Source organism: Stegodyphus dumicola, chromosome 4 (genome assembly GCF_044657685.1).
Source record: "Stegodyphus dumicola isolate Sdum_Otavi_A_Nest chromosome 4, ASM4465768v1".
Lineage (NCBI taxonomy): Eukaryota > Metazoa > Arthropoda > Arachnida > Araneae > Eresidae > Stegodyphus > Stegodyphus dumicola.
Genome location: NC_140771.1, coordinates 98,338,251 through 98,355,215, shown reverse-complemented (window position 1 = coordinate 98,355,215; position 16,965 = coordinate 98,338,251).

Sequence of the window (16,965 nt, the reverse complement as noted above, 5' to 3'; positions counted from 1 at the left end):
CTTATTTAAGTGACAAAAACCTCGCTTGAAAAAAAAAACTAATTAAGTGAAGAAAAACTTACGAAATTCTTTTACAATGTAGTTGTTTCTTTTTTGCCATCTTTTGGAATTTGAGCTTCATCTATGTTCCAACGTGGTTGGATTTAAACTTCAGCAATCAACAAATTTTAATAACATTATTACACGATGATAAAATTAGCACTTAACAAGAATATATGAATACTGCATGGTCAGCTCCCAAAGTCATGGCCCAAAGTCAGTTTACGAATGTCATGGCCTTCTCCTTACTAAGATCCTGGTCTTACACTGGAGTCGAACGCACACCCTTAGCTTCAGGCTAGTTGTCACTCTCCGCTAACCACTGTTTTTCCAAATGAAATAGATAGTTTCAAAAACACCTATACAAATACTTGCGTTATTAGGATTCAAAAAGCGTTTCATATACAGAATTTACGCTTTAAATATCCTTCAAGATTTCCAGGAAACTTTAAATTAATTATTAAAGTAATGTTAGACATGTTCATTACTTTAATAATTAATTTTACTTTAAATTTATGTTAGACATGATTAGTTAAAGTAATGTTGGACATGTTCATAAAAATTCTAGTAATGTGCAATGAAATCGAATTGAAAATTTAATAAATTTATGTACTTTTTGAAATTACATATTTTCTATTTACGACTAGTGTATTAAATATGCTACTTTTAATTTTCTTCTTTTTGTTATCATAAAAGTGAATATATTCTTACAATTTTTTCATCCAGTGTCTCCTGTACCCTTTAATTTATTTTCTTCATCTTTTGGTTTATTCGTTTTTAGATTTCTTTCGCTTAAAATGAGACTTTCTGAAGCGCTTTCTTAGAAGCGAAGAGGGGCAGTATAAAATTTCGTAAAGCGGAAAATACCTATGTCGATATTTGCATCAGCTCGCAAAATGTATTGCTGACAGTTTTGACTTCACTCCTAACTTTTATTCCATATATGCGTTTTGTTGTATCATCAGGTGAATAAACTGTATGTACGAGTATATCGTTGACAAGTTTTCTTATTAATTTCAAGTAGTTTACTTATAGTGATTTATTTGTTTATTTCATAAATAAATAGTATGCTTTTATTTGAATTTCGCTAAAAAGAGTAAAAGACATTCAGATGCTGAAAGAAAAAATTTTATTTCTAATAATGATCATTTTACCCAGATATCCTAGGAAAATGTCTAAATTATTTTCATCTAAAGAGCAAAGGTATTATGTTTCGCCCAAACTGCCGGTAATTACTCAGTATTATTCCAGTAATTCGGCATAATAATGTAATAATCGCTGAACTGGATTTCAGTGATATGCATATTTTTCCTTTTATAGAAAAAGGGTGCATCGAATTCTAAAATTGATTATATCATTTTTCTTTTTAAAAATTGGCCTAAAATTTATCAATACAGAAAGGCAACTACTAACTATAATAAATTATTTCATATATCAAAATAAGTAATCTATATATTTTTATGCATAATGCACTTTTTGCAATAGTTCAAATGTTTCAAATTTGCAGAGCTATGCAAAAATATATTTATCGTCTTTTGTCAAAACTTTTTAATTTAGCAATAAGATGATTCAGATGATCCGTCTTTAATTGACTTAAAAATACTCTAATCTGTCTTAACTCTTTATATGAGCATATGACATCATTTTTGGCATAGATACAATCTAATTCAAATTTACCGACGCCTCACTTCATGATATCCTTGATTTAACCTTGATTGCTTCGCTACTTCGGCTCGAAACTCATGAAGCTAATGCAAAATTATCCCTCATTAAAGAATTTTTATACAAAAATAACTTTGTTGATGTGTGTATGCTTAAAATCTAAAGAGTTGGTAAGTTAGATTAGGCTAGGTTATTTAAAAATAGGAAAGCACGAAATCTGTTCAAGGAGAGAGATGCCTTTGTGGAGGACTTTCTAAGGGGAGCTGACTCGCATTCCCGTTACACATCATGAAAACTACGGGTACAAAACACGACCTAATCTAGGACCACTTTCAAGTAATCCATCCCCTCTTGTGTAAACAAGCATGTCCACTCTTTCCGTAATGGTATAAGAAGGTTCTACTCACAGAGGCACACCTGCTTATCCTCTCGATTTACTGCACTCTAATTATAAACCAGCGTTGAATGCGGTCAGCCTTTTTGTTTAGCAGTTGAGCAATTAGTTTAAATTCATGAATATAAAAAGATTCTTTTATTCAAATTTTGTTTTTTATCAACATTTTCTGTACTTTTCGTTATTTGATTTATAATACAGCATATTTTTTAAATGTTGTTTAAAGAATGTATAAATTTATTTAGATTTAAATAAAAAAAATTACCTAAACAGGAAAAAATATATATAGATAATTTTTAGTTTGGGAAAGGAGGATAGTGATCTTCTAGCACTGGTGAAATCAGTGCATGAGAAAAAAAGGGTTGAGAGCCACACTGTTGTAAACTTAGTCAGTATACTTTATATGTATGAATTGTTATTAGCTGCTAAGCATGACATTTAGGGGAAAGATAAGATTCATTTTTGGGTCTTCTTATTTCTGCAGCATGTTCAAAACAAAAATATACATGCAGATTTCCTTATACCGTTACGTTTCTAAACATTTTTTACTTTACGTGTCTCAAAAAAACCCTTAAAGTAAGTTTGACTTTAAACTTCGGACCAGAAACATCTTCAGTGCATGTGAGGACATTAGAACAACATAAATAAATTACATAGCTATTAGAAAACAGTTCTGCAATTTATTTTTGAAACTGGATAAGCAGTTTTATAAACTAAGTATGATTTTTATACGCTTGGTTTTTCTTTAAATGGTATTATTAAGAATGGTAAAGAATCAGTCATCCCAGTTATCCGGATTTTGATTTATGATATTTCTTGCTCTGCTTTTTTGATTACCAAGCAAAAATATTTCGATCATATCTGAGTTTTTTATTGGTAAACTGTCTAATACATACGAGTAGGAAAACCTAAATTTTATAAAAGAAAATATATTATACTGCATTTGTCTCCAACAGAACAATTAGTTATTATTTAGAATCGTAAGTAACTGAACTGTGTTTACTAACTTGATTTACTTTTATCGAAATATTGATTCAACGAAATACGTACCGATACTTCGATATGTCTTCTTGCGTGAAATGTTCTTAAAACAAATGATAAAAGACCTTTGGAAAAATTTAGAAACATAAATAATGTGAGAAAAAAATTACTTGAATTATACTGTTTACCAAGATGAATATGGGTACACTATTAACAAATTATCCCACTTCTTACATTTTTAATGCCTCTAAATAATGAGGTCAATAAATTCTGAGTGAAAGCAAGATCGTTACTGAAATGTCTACCAATTAAAACTGAAAATTATATGTAATAGCTTCATTGCCAGTTATAAATATCAGTATTACAGCTAATTATGCTTCTAATGTGCATCTGCCTGAAACCCAAGGAAGGAAAAAACTTTTAACTTTGGATGATCAACTTCGGACTTTGGACTCGCCAATGGCTGCATATAGCATGAAAGGTACTGAAAGGGTGCATTTCCGAAATTAAGATAACTCATCTAGAACATAAGTGCATAATTTTAATTAATGCACTGTGTTTTGGAAGAGTAAAATTAGCTTCTGAGCAAATTTTTCAGACTTAACATTGATTCTTAAAACTTATATACCCGACGAAACAAATATGCTGAATCCTCTTAAAGCTCGTTATATTACCGTACTATATACTATATTTATTATATTCATTAATATATTAGGTAAAATATTTCTTCTTCAATATATTATTCGAAGCGCCCATCTACGGTAAGATAGCTTCCCCGCAAAGCGGGTTAAGGTTTGCCTGAAAGTGACCTGAAAAAGCATGGTTACCAGATTTGGTGCGAAATCTTCCATTTGGCTACAAAATTGGCGATATGCCGTAGACGGAGCGAGAACATTCTAGAACGAAATCTTATCAGGTTTCCGAGAATGTTCTCGAAGTCAGTTCAAAAGCTATATATATCCTGCCTGTACACGTAGTAGTAGTAGTAGTATGTTGAGTTCAGTAGTGTCTTGAGTTCAGCTCGAGCGCGATCGATAATGTAGGGCGCTGTACTTTAGTGTTTTGCCGTCTTCACCGTTGTAGTCTGAAGGCTGACTGTTTCAGCTGTGTTGCTGATTACTTATATCGTAGTGCTTCAATGATTGTAAACATTGAACTCTCCTGTGTAATACTGGCAGATAAATTGTATTTTAATTCTTTATCAAATGTTGTCATCAACCACTCCAAATCCCCGAACCCAAAGAATGCAAAAACTGTTGTCAGAAGGGTGAGTTGTGAGTGTATGCCAGTGACCCGCCTATAGGAGAAAACCATGGCGGAGATAATGAAGACTTTGATGGGCGTGTTTGCAGCTCTAAACGTCGTACTGGAAAAGATGAAGAAAAACTAAAAGCCGTACAAAAAAGCTGCAAGAGCAACTCTAATGGATGGTAGTGGAGTAAAAAAAAGATTAGAAGCGATATCGTAGAATATAAAGAGAAAACAGGAGCCAAAATAGAAGATGTAAAAATGACGGTAATAGTATCTGAAGAATCAAAGAATGAAGAGATAAAGGAAGTAGCTAATGAGCTGTCTGAGAAAGATCAAGAAATGAAGAATGGAACATCTAATGAGATAAAAAAAACGAGAAGGTGAAGAAATGAAAGATGGGAAAGAAGCTCCTGATTTTCTAGTGTGTGAAATAGAGATGGAAGAAAGTGAAAAATGTGACTGTTACGTTGGTAGAAACTGATAGTGAAGTTACGAAGTCGCGGTTAGCAAGGATTGGACAATCTAAAAATTCATGTGATGCAGAGATGGGAGAAGCTGATGTGCAGTTTAGGTAGAGTGTTCCAGTATTCCAAGAAAATTGCAAGAAAAGCGTATATCTCATAATAAAAGTTGTACAGAAACAAACTTACCTTCAAACAAACCAGGATACTTCTCCTTGTACAGAAACGGATTCTATCCATAACTCTAAAATGACCAACTTCAGTAAGATAGCTCCCCCGCAAAGCGGTGTTGGTTTGCCAGAAAGTGACAAGGAAAGACAGGGTGGACATATTTGGCACGAAATCGCCCATTTGGCGAAATTTGATGACGAAATTGGCAATATGCCATAGACTGAATGAGAACATTCTAGAACGAATCCTTACTGGTTTTCCCGAGAATGTTTCCGAAGGTAGGTCAAGCTATATATACCCTGCCTGTATGCGGAGTGAGATATCTGGAGAGTATGCTAAGTTCAGTAGTAGTGTTTTGAGTTCAGGGATTAAATTAAGAGCGATCGACCGAGTCGTGAGCTGTACTTTAGTACTTTGCCGTGAAGCTATCTTCACCGTTGTAGCATGGTAACCTAAAGACTGTATTGTTGAGTGTTTCATAGTGTTTATCGTAGTTTTTTCGACTACGGTAAACGTATCTTTGGAACTCTCATGTGTAATACTGGCGAATAAATTGTGTTTTGATTCTTCATTAAGTGTTGTCATCAATCACTCCAAATTCACGAACCTGTAGAACGCAACAACATACATATATATTGCAACGGACTTAAATGTTACGTTCGCCATTTATTTCGACTTATTTAATATACTAACTAATTTAAGGTATTCTGTATTGCTCTTACCTTTGTTTTTTGTACTGTGTATAATGCACAGTGTAATTTATGATAAATAGCATATTAAGTGTTAGGTGTTGCACAATTTTCTAAACAAGAAGTTATCAGCATGGCAAACAAATGCGTATATATTAAAATTATTTTATATACACGTATAATTACCGCATTTACATAATATACGCTGGGGCCCACCAGCGGCCAAGCAGTAAAATCGCTGAACACTGGTAGTTCGGTCCGAGGTTCGAATCCCGCGAACGGGCTGGCTGCATGGGCGTTTTCGTGGTTTTCCACGGTATACGAGCCAGTTTCCTTTAGAAAGTCCTCCACGAAGGCATCCCTCCCCTTAGGCAGATAGCCTTCGAGGCTTTGCCATAATCACACACACACACATAATATACGTTGTATTATTTTCATATTTAAACCTGCTTTATGTCTTTATCTAAGATCTGATGAAAGTGGTACCAGAGATTATGTATATTAATCATCGTAGATTGCGTAATACATTCCAACTCTTCATAATGTTCTGTGCGATCTGTAATAATAAACTAGTAATAAATATATTAAGCATGTATTGTGCAGCATTCTGAATAATATGTTGTATATATGACAAATTGATACACATATGTTTTAAAATAATATAGATACATTCACGTAAAAAATTACTGAGCCTATATGACGTTTGAAAAAATGCTGTAGTAAAATCACATGAATCTTTTTATTTGTGTAACGAAACCTGATAAAATTTTATTGTTAGAGGGATATTTATCGATTACATAATAGCAATATTCAGTAAAGTATTTAATTTTTTGATAGTTTAATATTTAAATTTGAGAAACTAAATGTAGGAAAAAGCAAGGAACAACCAACATTTTAACAGTCTAATTCAATATGGAAGCGAGTTTGCAAATCTTCCACTTCATGTGACACAAAATCCTTAACTCATACTCTATGTGTCCTAAAATTTGCCATGTAACATGATATAAAATTTAACCACTATTCTAGACTTAAATTATACAATGCTTGATGATGAAAAATTTAAAAACAATATTTTTATTTATTATTATATGCCTGTTTTGTAATACTTCGCATTGATGCAATTTGTATATTTTTATATGCAATCTATATAATTTATGATATATTCAATTATATACAGAATATTCAATTTATAAGTGGACTTAACCATAGAAAATGTAAGTGTACGTATATGTACTCTTCAGTATGCTTCTAGTAATATTATAGAGTTTGTTTTTTCCCTATAATCTTTATGTTGGTTAAGAGGAGTGTTGCTGATTTTTAACTCTTCCAAGATAAGTGTATGATAATTATGATAAAAATTTGTTTTAAGCATCCTTACTAAAAGTAAGCTAGACTAGTAAGAGTTGGAGATTTCGAAGGCCATAAACTTTAGATATGATTCTGTTACTAAACTCCTCGTAGCATCTTAGCATTGTACTTCGCTGTATAACTTACTCACAATCTTTTTATCTCTATGTACAATGTTACAATGTTCATTCTACGCCAATTAAGCAATTAATATGACAGAATCGTAGTAGGATTCCCCGTTCATTTGGTTGTTTAAAACAAAGCCGGATGCTGGCATATTAGACAATTTCTTAAGAGGCACATGAAACTCAATAAACAAATACATTTTTTCAGAGCTTCGTGTTCGATAGGTTTGGCTATTACTTCGATGAAATGATACGTTATCTATAATAAACATAACATAAAAATTGAAATGTCAACACAAATGAAGTTTTGACTGAAAGCAATCAAAAATAAGAATATAACACAGAAGAAGACAGTAATTAATAATCCTTCTCACAAAACCTCCTTTTACTCCGCAGAACTCATGCTTTCTCTTTATAGACCTCTTACATATAACTAAAAGATAAGGATCAAAGATTTTAAGAAAACAAAATTTACTTAAAATTATGAACCCTTAAATGTGTGATCAACTTTTAAATTGAACACTCTCTATTTATATTTATAAAAATTTGCAGCATTATAATGATTAATGAAAGATATTTCTTATACTTGGACCTAAAATAATCCATTGTGTGTTGCCTGGCAACAGGGTTTTCGACTACCAGTCACTACTCAATACCTTAAATACTCGATGATCTAATGCATGTTGCTCTTTCTAGGAAAAAGAAAATCTGATGTGTGCATCACATGACTTCCTTGTACTGCCTATTAAATTATACACGCATTTTTCTGCATTTCAGTTAAACTTATTTCCTCGAATTTCACAACAGATATATTCTCATTCAATTAATTCAGTTCTCCCTTCGCGGAAATACTATAATATAGGGAATATAAAAATTCAAAGCATCTGCATAAAAATTGTATAATAAAAAAAAAAAAAAAAAAAAAAAAAAATGCAGTTAAAAACAATATTTTTTTACGATTAAAATCAGAGTTTTTTCGCAAAAGCAAGCAATTTGGAAAGCGTGCTAGAAGACAGATTTTCCGGTGCACAAAATTGGAAGTTAACTTTTGGTCCCACTCGGCAAAAAGACATTGAAGTTGATGCAAAATCTAACTAAATTCACTGTTCGAACAAGAGTTCAAATGTAAACAAATGGTACCCTCGTTAGGCTTAAATCCATTTAAGCAACTTTAAAATTGTTGATAGTTCTACAACTATTGCATGCAGATTAACCAAAGGCGGCATAATAATCGAAACCATAACCGGAACATAAGAACAACATAATTCAATCGCTTTAAAGGTTATAATTGCGTAACTACTCTATATAAGAATAAAAAAGTAAACTGGGTAACAGAGTGGGTATATACATATATTATATATATATATATATATATATGCATTTATATATGTTTGGTACGGCCGATTGCAACTAAAAAGAGAGGTTCACAACTACATGTTATAGCATTCCCATACAAAATATTTTAACTTTCTGAGAGAATTCGTTTTTGAGTTATGCGAGATAGATCCATACATACGTACAGACGTCACAAAAAGATCATTTCTGAATCTATTTTAAATCGGTTTTGGAGAAAAAAAGAGTCCTTTATTCTGTCTGGACATACAGATTTCACGCAAAAATATTGTTCAAATGGATTCGGTAGCGGCTAAAATGCATATTTTTGTTGAAGTAATAATTTGCGTTAACCCTAAATTTTTCGCTAAAATAACGAAATTTCAAAATTTTTCTACTATCTTACTTCGCACAAGAATGTAAAAGTGTTCTTTCCTTTTTTACACGATAATAAATATTAATTACGCAAAACACTCGATGACGGTGTAGAAGTTTCAAATGATCTAGTTAAAGAATAGAGATAAATTGCGGTTGGTTTACATAATTATTGTAAAGTATTCGAGGGCTATCTGCGTAAAGATAGGGATGACTTAGTAGGTGATGTTTTAAAGGAAACTGGCGCGTATACTCGTTACACACCGGAAAAATCACATCTGTTATCATAATTGTCTTTAGTAATATAACGGGAGGATTTGTCAATAACATTTTTAATTTCTTGAGTAAAAATATCAATAGCCCTGTCAATGCCCTTTTTTGTTCTCAATTCATTAATAATAGAGGTTCTTCTTGAAGAAATTCTTGAAACAGATTCCAGTTAGTGATTTTAATGCGTTCTGAGTTAACTTCTTTAATAATGTCGAGAGTAACTAAGACTGAAATATGATTCGAGGTGAGCTCGTGTTTGACATCCATTGTCATGGGAATAGAGGTATTGGTAAGCAGAATGTCTAGACTATCTGCTCTCTGTAGATTTCTCGTCCGATATGTGTACTCATGAAGGACATTTATTGCAACTAGGTGCTGCATCAGAAAATCATACATAATTTTGCCGTTTCTATTTGTACAACGGCAGCCCCATTCAGTACTTTTCGCGTTGATATCTCCAGCCTCAATAACCTGTTTATCATCTGGGCAGAAACTAGGGAGAATATTATCTGTCAGAATGGCATTTGGCGGGTTCTATACCGCATTAAAGTAAACATTACCATGATAAGGCAGGTGAACAGCAACAGTAACAACTTCGTGATTATTGCTACAATCCTCATTAATGAGGCAGGATTGAAGAGTGCCGCGTACATAAATCGCAACTTCCCCACTTCTGTGACTCCTTCTATCACACCTATATACCCGATAATTTGCAATATTTATATTCCTACACGGCATAGCGTAGATCTCTGAAATAAGTGCTATGTCCACATCATAATTAATAAAAAAGTTTTGAAGTTCCGTAATTTTATTGAGAATGCCCCAGGCATTCCACACAACTAGTCTAATTGGGAATCTGTTAATGTAGTGTCTGCCCATTATTTGAGTCAGAATTTTGGTTGTCATTATTTATGTTTTGTGCTTGTTTAAGTTGTTGAGAGAGTAAAAGGCCGGAGCTTTTAATTACCACAACTAAAGCTTCCGAGATTTTCAAAAACCTTTTTTGCCTCTTTTAATGCCATTACAATAAATTTTTTGCCTCTTTTTTGCCATTACAATAAATGATTAGATTGTGTATAATCATTTATTGTAATGGGACTTCTCGATCTCTCACTATCACTATTAAGATCATTTGTACAGGGTTTCAGCTCATAAGCAGTCGCAGCTTTCGTATTTTTGTTATCATTCTGTTCCGTAGGACTTAAAACCTTATCATGTGATTTATCATTTTCCTTAGAATTCGAAATCTGTATGAAAGCCTCTATACTACCTAGTAATTGTTGGAATAACATATATTCATTATATTTCCTATCATCCAGTGTACCTAGGCCCAGTTCTTGTTCGTAATTCGCAATCAGCTGTCGAAACATATCCCTAACCGAGTCCATGATCGCATCAAATCCAGCGCCCAAATATATCAAATAACCTGAGCCACGGAACAGGACCTACTTGACAGTGTTCTTGCAGACGGCTGGGCAGGTGGAAATCTGTGAGGCCCCTGCCCTTCACACTGACAGTAAAAGCTTGGGGTAACTTATGCAGATTACAAGTCCAATGCGAAAAATACTAAAATAATAGATAATAATTATATATTTGGTAAATATTAAAAATAATAATCCTAAAACGGCAGCAATTACTGGCAAATATAGCTCAAATCAGGCGGTGGAATTAGATAAGCGTATATAATCACATGGCGAAGCACGAAGCTTAGCACAGAATCACGTGGTCGAAGACCGTTGGTGGTAGGCGCAATATCTTTACGACGAACCTCCTCTTACCCCCGCCTTTCCCTCGAAGGTTCTGACGCAAAACGGCGCGAGTTCTCTATTTATAGAAACGGTTACGTAATAGGCTGGAATGTTCTGGAAAGCATTAGTCTAGAGGGAAGATCCTAAAATTGCGGAAAGTTAATTAGAGGTTCCTTGTTCGCATAGAGCAAAGCCACCGTGTTTTTTTTTTTTTTTTTAATTTATTTTACATATATATGTTCAAAAATTAAAATTGTTGGGATGTAGCTTGAATATGTAAACAATTACAGAAGTTTCCAAAATAACACCTTGATTTTTATACTCAGAACACACTATAATGGTAAAGCATGATGATAATGATATACTTAGCAGTTTCAAAATTTTCGCAAACTTAATCTGAATGGATAACGTTTTACATTTTTCTAAATATTCTGGTTATAAAAGCACTCCAAACTTAATTTGGTTAAAAAAAAATTACAATTAAATTTTTTCTAAATGCTCCGATTAGAAAAAATTTTTTTTTTAAATTAAAAATGTCCTTCAAGAAAAATATAAAAATAATATATTTTCTGTGAAAATAATGCACTATACATGTTACGGTTTATATATCCTTAGTCAAATGTACATCACTGGAAGTCAACTGATTAATACATTATAGAAACTCATTATCCAAAGAGAACGTGCACATTTGTGTACGTCTGGTTCAAGTAATGTCACTACCAATTTATTAATGGGAAAGGGGCATAGGATGATGACAAATGCATTACAAGAAGCATGATGACATAAGAAATGTTTCCTCTATGATGTTCTTTCTGTCATCAGAATTAAATATGGTTCTGTTTAACGAAACGGTAACTTCCTTTTGACAAAGACTACGTCTGTATATTTTGCTGGTTTTCAGCTTACCTACATAGTAATTGAAATAGTATATTTCTCATAAAAAATACGTTATTCACAATACTTTTTGATTCAAATGCTTATTTAATATAAGTATTATAGGTTAGCCTCAAAGGCATAATAACACGATTTAAATATCTTTAATTTATTCATCCCCTTTAATATACGTCAAGAGATTAACAAAACTCTCACTTGCGTGATGTATAGACAGATAAAGCAAGCAGAAATAGAAATTGAAAATCTGATAGACCTTACTGACTTTATTAATATATTATTGTATATTAAAGATTAAAAATCTTCTAAGTGTTTGATAAATTAAACAAAATAAAAGTCATATAAAGGTTTCGTAGAGTTCCAAATTTGGGACAATTTTAAAAGAGAAGAAACATGTCAAAATGAAACAGGCAAAATAAAGAAACTTTAAAATAGTCACATAGAATCAGAGAGAAGGCCAATCCATTTGCAATGGGTTAAACTAAATTTTAAACAGAGAAAATAAAAATAAAATGCACTGTTGTAACCGTTCATCTATGAACACAAAAGCCGGCTAGCTGTAAGAGTATTTATTAACAGAGCAGAGGAACAGTTACAAAGAAATTATACGTCAAAACAGAATATACACCAAAACGGAATGCCTAACATTTAGAATCAACGTTCGAGTCACTGTTAAAGAGGGAGAAAATACTTTGCATTCTTCCTAACTTAAAATGAATAAAGAGGCAATTCTAAGTGACAATCCTCGTGGTGATGAATTAATTGACACCAGATTTCTCATTTTTAGAACGAGACCCATTATAAAATCATTAAACTTGTAGAAGCAGGAAACATAAAAACTGCGCAGTACGTCCCCAGGATTTGAACTCCGAACCTCCTGATTGCTATCCGAACGTGCGAAAAATTATATGTATTTATGTTCAGACAAAGAAAACTACGAAAGCCCATTTAGCCGATTCTTAACAGCTGAGCCCGAAAAAAATTAGCAATATTCAGCGATCTTAGACACTTGACCAGTGGCCGAATTTCGAGAAATTAATAAAAGCAGAAGAATGATGGATTGCTGTTAAACAGCGCTGTAGCGTTTTTCATTTGGCTTAGACTACAGGCAATGGTTATAATTAAGAAGAGGATTTTGATGACGTACTTTTTTTTTTTTTTTTTTTCCTTTTTTTAGTATGTTCCTCTTTTAAAACATTTCTGAATTTTTTAAGATTTTTACTTATCTTATATAACCAGTTATTTTATGCTCAAAATATGTACTGTAATTTCCCTCCTTTCATTTGCAATTTTAGTTCACGCATATTCAAATTGGGTAAAAAGCGAGGAGAGCTTAAATTACTTAGTCTAAGTGTGTTCTGCCTGCTGAAGGCTGTAATGACTTCGTGGTTAAGAAGGCACAGTTTGACAAAACGGAACATAATATTTATTAGAATAACATTAAGCCATACAATTTAACTCGAAGCAGAACATCCCTCCTACAGAACATAAAAAAAAGCGGGTACGTCACTCATCTGCGGCAAACACTCAGTTGCTTTAAATCTCGCAACCTTTTGGGAAAAGAGGCGAAACGTGCCAAGCGCACCTTATTGATCGCGAAACGGTCGCCAGATTTTACACCCTTGTCGTAAGAATTGTTGTTGATGCTGATTACAAATTATCAGTCTGGAAAACTGAAATCGAACAAATGATTGCGATCAGTGAGAAAAAGAAAAATATATATACATTTACATTTAAACATTTTACACTAAAATTGAAATCTCAACTAATAAAAATAGTTATAATGAAATATCTACAATTACACATCGTTTTACTTTTAAAACATAGATAGCGCATTTCTTCCTTAACTTCACTTAATAGTTCCAAACATTATTATTTTTATAACAATTTCTTAATTCTTAATAACAACAACAAAAAAAAAACAAGTTTATTTTCTTTATAAACATGTTTAAATACACCTATGCTAGAATTACTCCAATAATGAAACCAAAGTTTAGCTTCCTACTTTTTACACATGAAGATTACTAATAAAAACATTATCAAAATTTCTCAATTCAGATTACTTAAACACGTATATAATCCTATTCTTTTCAGTAACATGAAAAAAAAAGAGGGGGAAATTTTTTAAAATCCTAATATAGAGTACAGCCTTCGCGCGATTTAAAAAATTGTCGCCAAGATCAAATTGATTCGTTTACTGCTCATAATAATGTCACCAAATCCCGTGTGTACCGTTTATTACAATTAAAGCGAACAATTTTATTACCCAGAAAATCTTTTCCTCTAAGACAGATTCTAATAGAAGTTTTCTTTAATTAATGCTGTTGCAACATAATCTTTCTCCTTGAAAAAATATCCAACTTTACAACTTATCTTAAATATCTATTACCCAATATAGTTTTCCCTTTTATTTCAAATTATATATATATCTTTGCACAAAACTGTAAAATAATCAAGAAGAGAAGAAATACTTAATCATTAATGTTCAAAGTTCACTGGTGGGGAGTATAGATAATGCATCAGCATTAAACATATTTCTTCCAAGGCATTGTTCTATTCTAGATTATATTTCTGAAATGCATTGGCCCATCACTGCAATTTGCACGATTGCAGAGCATTTCTCACCATAAATTCTGGTGGACTGTGATCGGTCACAATTTTGAAAACTGAACCGAATATCCATGTTTCAAATGTTTTTTAATGCGCATAATATTGTCCGATAAAATTGCCTAATCCGATAACGTGTTCTAAATATTCAATTTATGTTTTTGCAAAAAAAACATTTCTTCGAATTGATAGTAAATCCAAGTGTCTCTAGTTTGGTGAAAAATTTGTCCAAAACTTGGAGATGAATGTCGAAACCGGAGGAAAATATAATTACGTCGTCAATATAGGTTCTTGAAAATTGTTGGAATTCTTTCAATGCTTTATTTACTCACTACTCTCTGAAAAGTTGCTGCTGCGTTCCTTAGAACAAAACGTAACACTTTAAATTGACATTGACCTCGATGAGTTTTGAAAGGATGTAAGATGTGTATTCTTTACTTCGTTTTTCCATCGGTATAGCCCTTTTATCCTTTGAGTAAATCCAATATTCATATGACATTTGCTCTTCCTATATTGTACAACAAATCAATGGCGTTTTCTATACGAAAATTGCAATATCCATTTTGATGGCTGTGGAATGCAATTTAACAATGTTTTTGGGTGACATCTGTACGTAAGGACACAATAAAAGACTCCCCAAAAGAATTATAAAACTGATTCAGAAAGGATTTTTTTCGTGGCGCCTGTACGTACGTATTTATGTATCTGGCATAACTCAAACACGAGTAGCCTCAGAACGTTGAAATTTTGTGTATAGCTCTGATATAACATGTAGTTGTGCACCACCCTTTTTGGTTAAAATCGACCGCATCAAAAGTATATAAATACACAATACATACACACACATACACACACACACACACACACATATATATATATATATATCCACTCTGTTGCTCGGCTCAGTGAGCTCAGTTTCTTTATTCTTATATGTTGGAAAATTACGCATTTTTTTGTTTTAAATATAATTGAATTAAATTTTTAACTTCCGGCTAAGATTTTTGTGCCTTTAGCTAATCTGCATGTAGTAGTTGTAGAATTATCAACAATTTAAAAGTTGTGTATGTGCGGCTAAGCCTAATTTTCTTACCATACCAGCCATATTGGTTTACATTTGAAACTTAGCGCAATATGGAATTATGTCTTTCTGCACCTTCAGTGTCTTTTTGCCGAATGGGAACGAAAGGAAACTTTTAGTTTTGTGCATCGAAAAATCTGCCTTCTTCCCTGCTGGTCGAGTTGCTTGTTTCTGCGCAGAATAATTTTAATTGTAAATTTTTAAAATTGTTTTAACTCTATCTGGTGTTTTAGGTTTTTCTATATTTTTCGTTTTATAATGAAGATATTTTGAGGTTTTATGCATTTTTCCTTTGCCGCGAAGTGAGAACTGAATTGATTGAATGAGAAATACATCTCTAATAAAATTCGAGGAAATAAGTATTTCGTATTAGCAGAAAATATTGTTGCCAGTCTGTCTCGGGCAGAGAAGAATGTTTACGGATAGCGCATGCGCATTAGGTAAGCGGCGCTGAATCGTCTGTGAAAAACTGTTTCTCTTTTATTTCTTTAACATCTTTTACACATCGTTTTAGATTTATTATAGGATTTCAATAGAACATGTGCAAGGATTAGATAATTCTTCAGATGATATAATTTTTGTACATTCTGAGGTATAAAATGAATGAGATGTAGCTCTGTTTAGTGAGTTCCAGAGTGTCGCTATGGTAAATAAACATACTGGATTTTAAAGAGTGCATTTATTCTGTTGTGGTTTATGCGCTACTACCGAAATAGACTTAATTCAATTCAATAAGTTTAAATGAAATGCAGGAAAAAAATGTGTATAATTTAATATTCCGTACAAGGAAGTCATGTGATTTACACATCAGATTACTTTGCTTATGCAAACTATTAGGTGAGCTATTTCTGCATTACATTCTTCTATTAGTCCTGATTTCAATAAATCTTCTACTTCTTCGCCAACCTTGGTTTTCAATGCTTCAAGGAGTCATGTAGGTATATGGTTTCTTCCTGTCCATATTGGGGCGTAATCTAATTTTATGAGCTTCAGCTTTGGCTGTTTTCAGCTTTCCGGCGAATAGTGCATGGTGTTGATTGATAACACCATGCACTTCTTTTTTCGGGATTTAAAATTTTCTAAATTCAGATTCGCGTCTATTTTTAAATCTTTTTAGAGACTTAAAAAATCTTTTCTTGGCAAAGGTATAATTTCTCCGAATTCTTCTTCATTTTCAAATATCAGTCCAACTGCGCTGACACCAACTTGAAATTTTCGAATTTTATTTAAATGCACATGCTTGATCTTTCCTTAGGGTAATTTTACTTGACAGGAATTAGGTAGAAAATGACTAATTCCTGATCCAGTGAAACCTGCATAGAGTATGTTATTTGAATCTCAGATGAGTAAATAGACTTATTCTATGATTTTGAAATTTTTTGGTATTTATCTTCGGTTAAAATATTCAGCATATTTTTTTATTCTCACTTACAATTAACTTGGCTTGTTCGGCTGCTTGTTCCAACTTCTTTTTTTAATGCTGTAAATAATCCACCGGCCGATTCATTAGATTAGGTAGTACAGGTATTTCTTCCGACCATGAA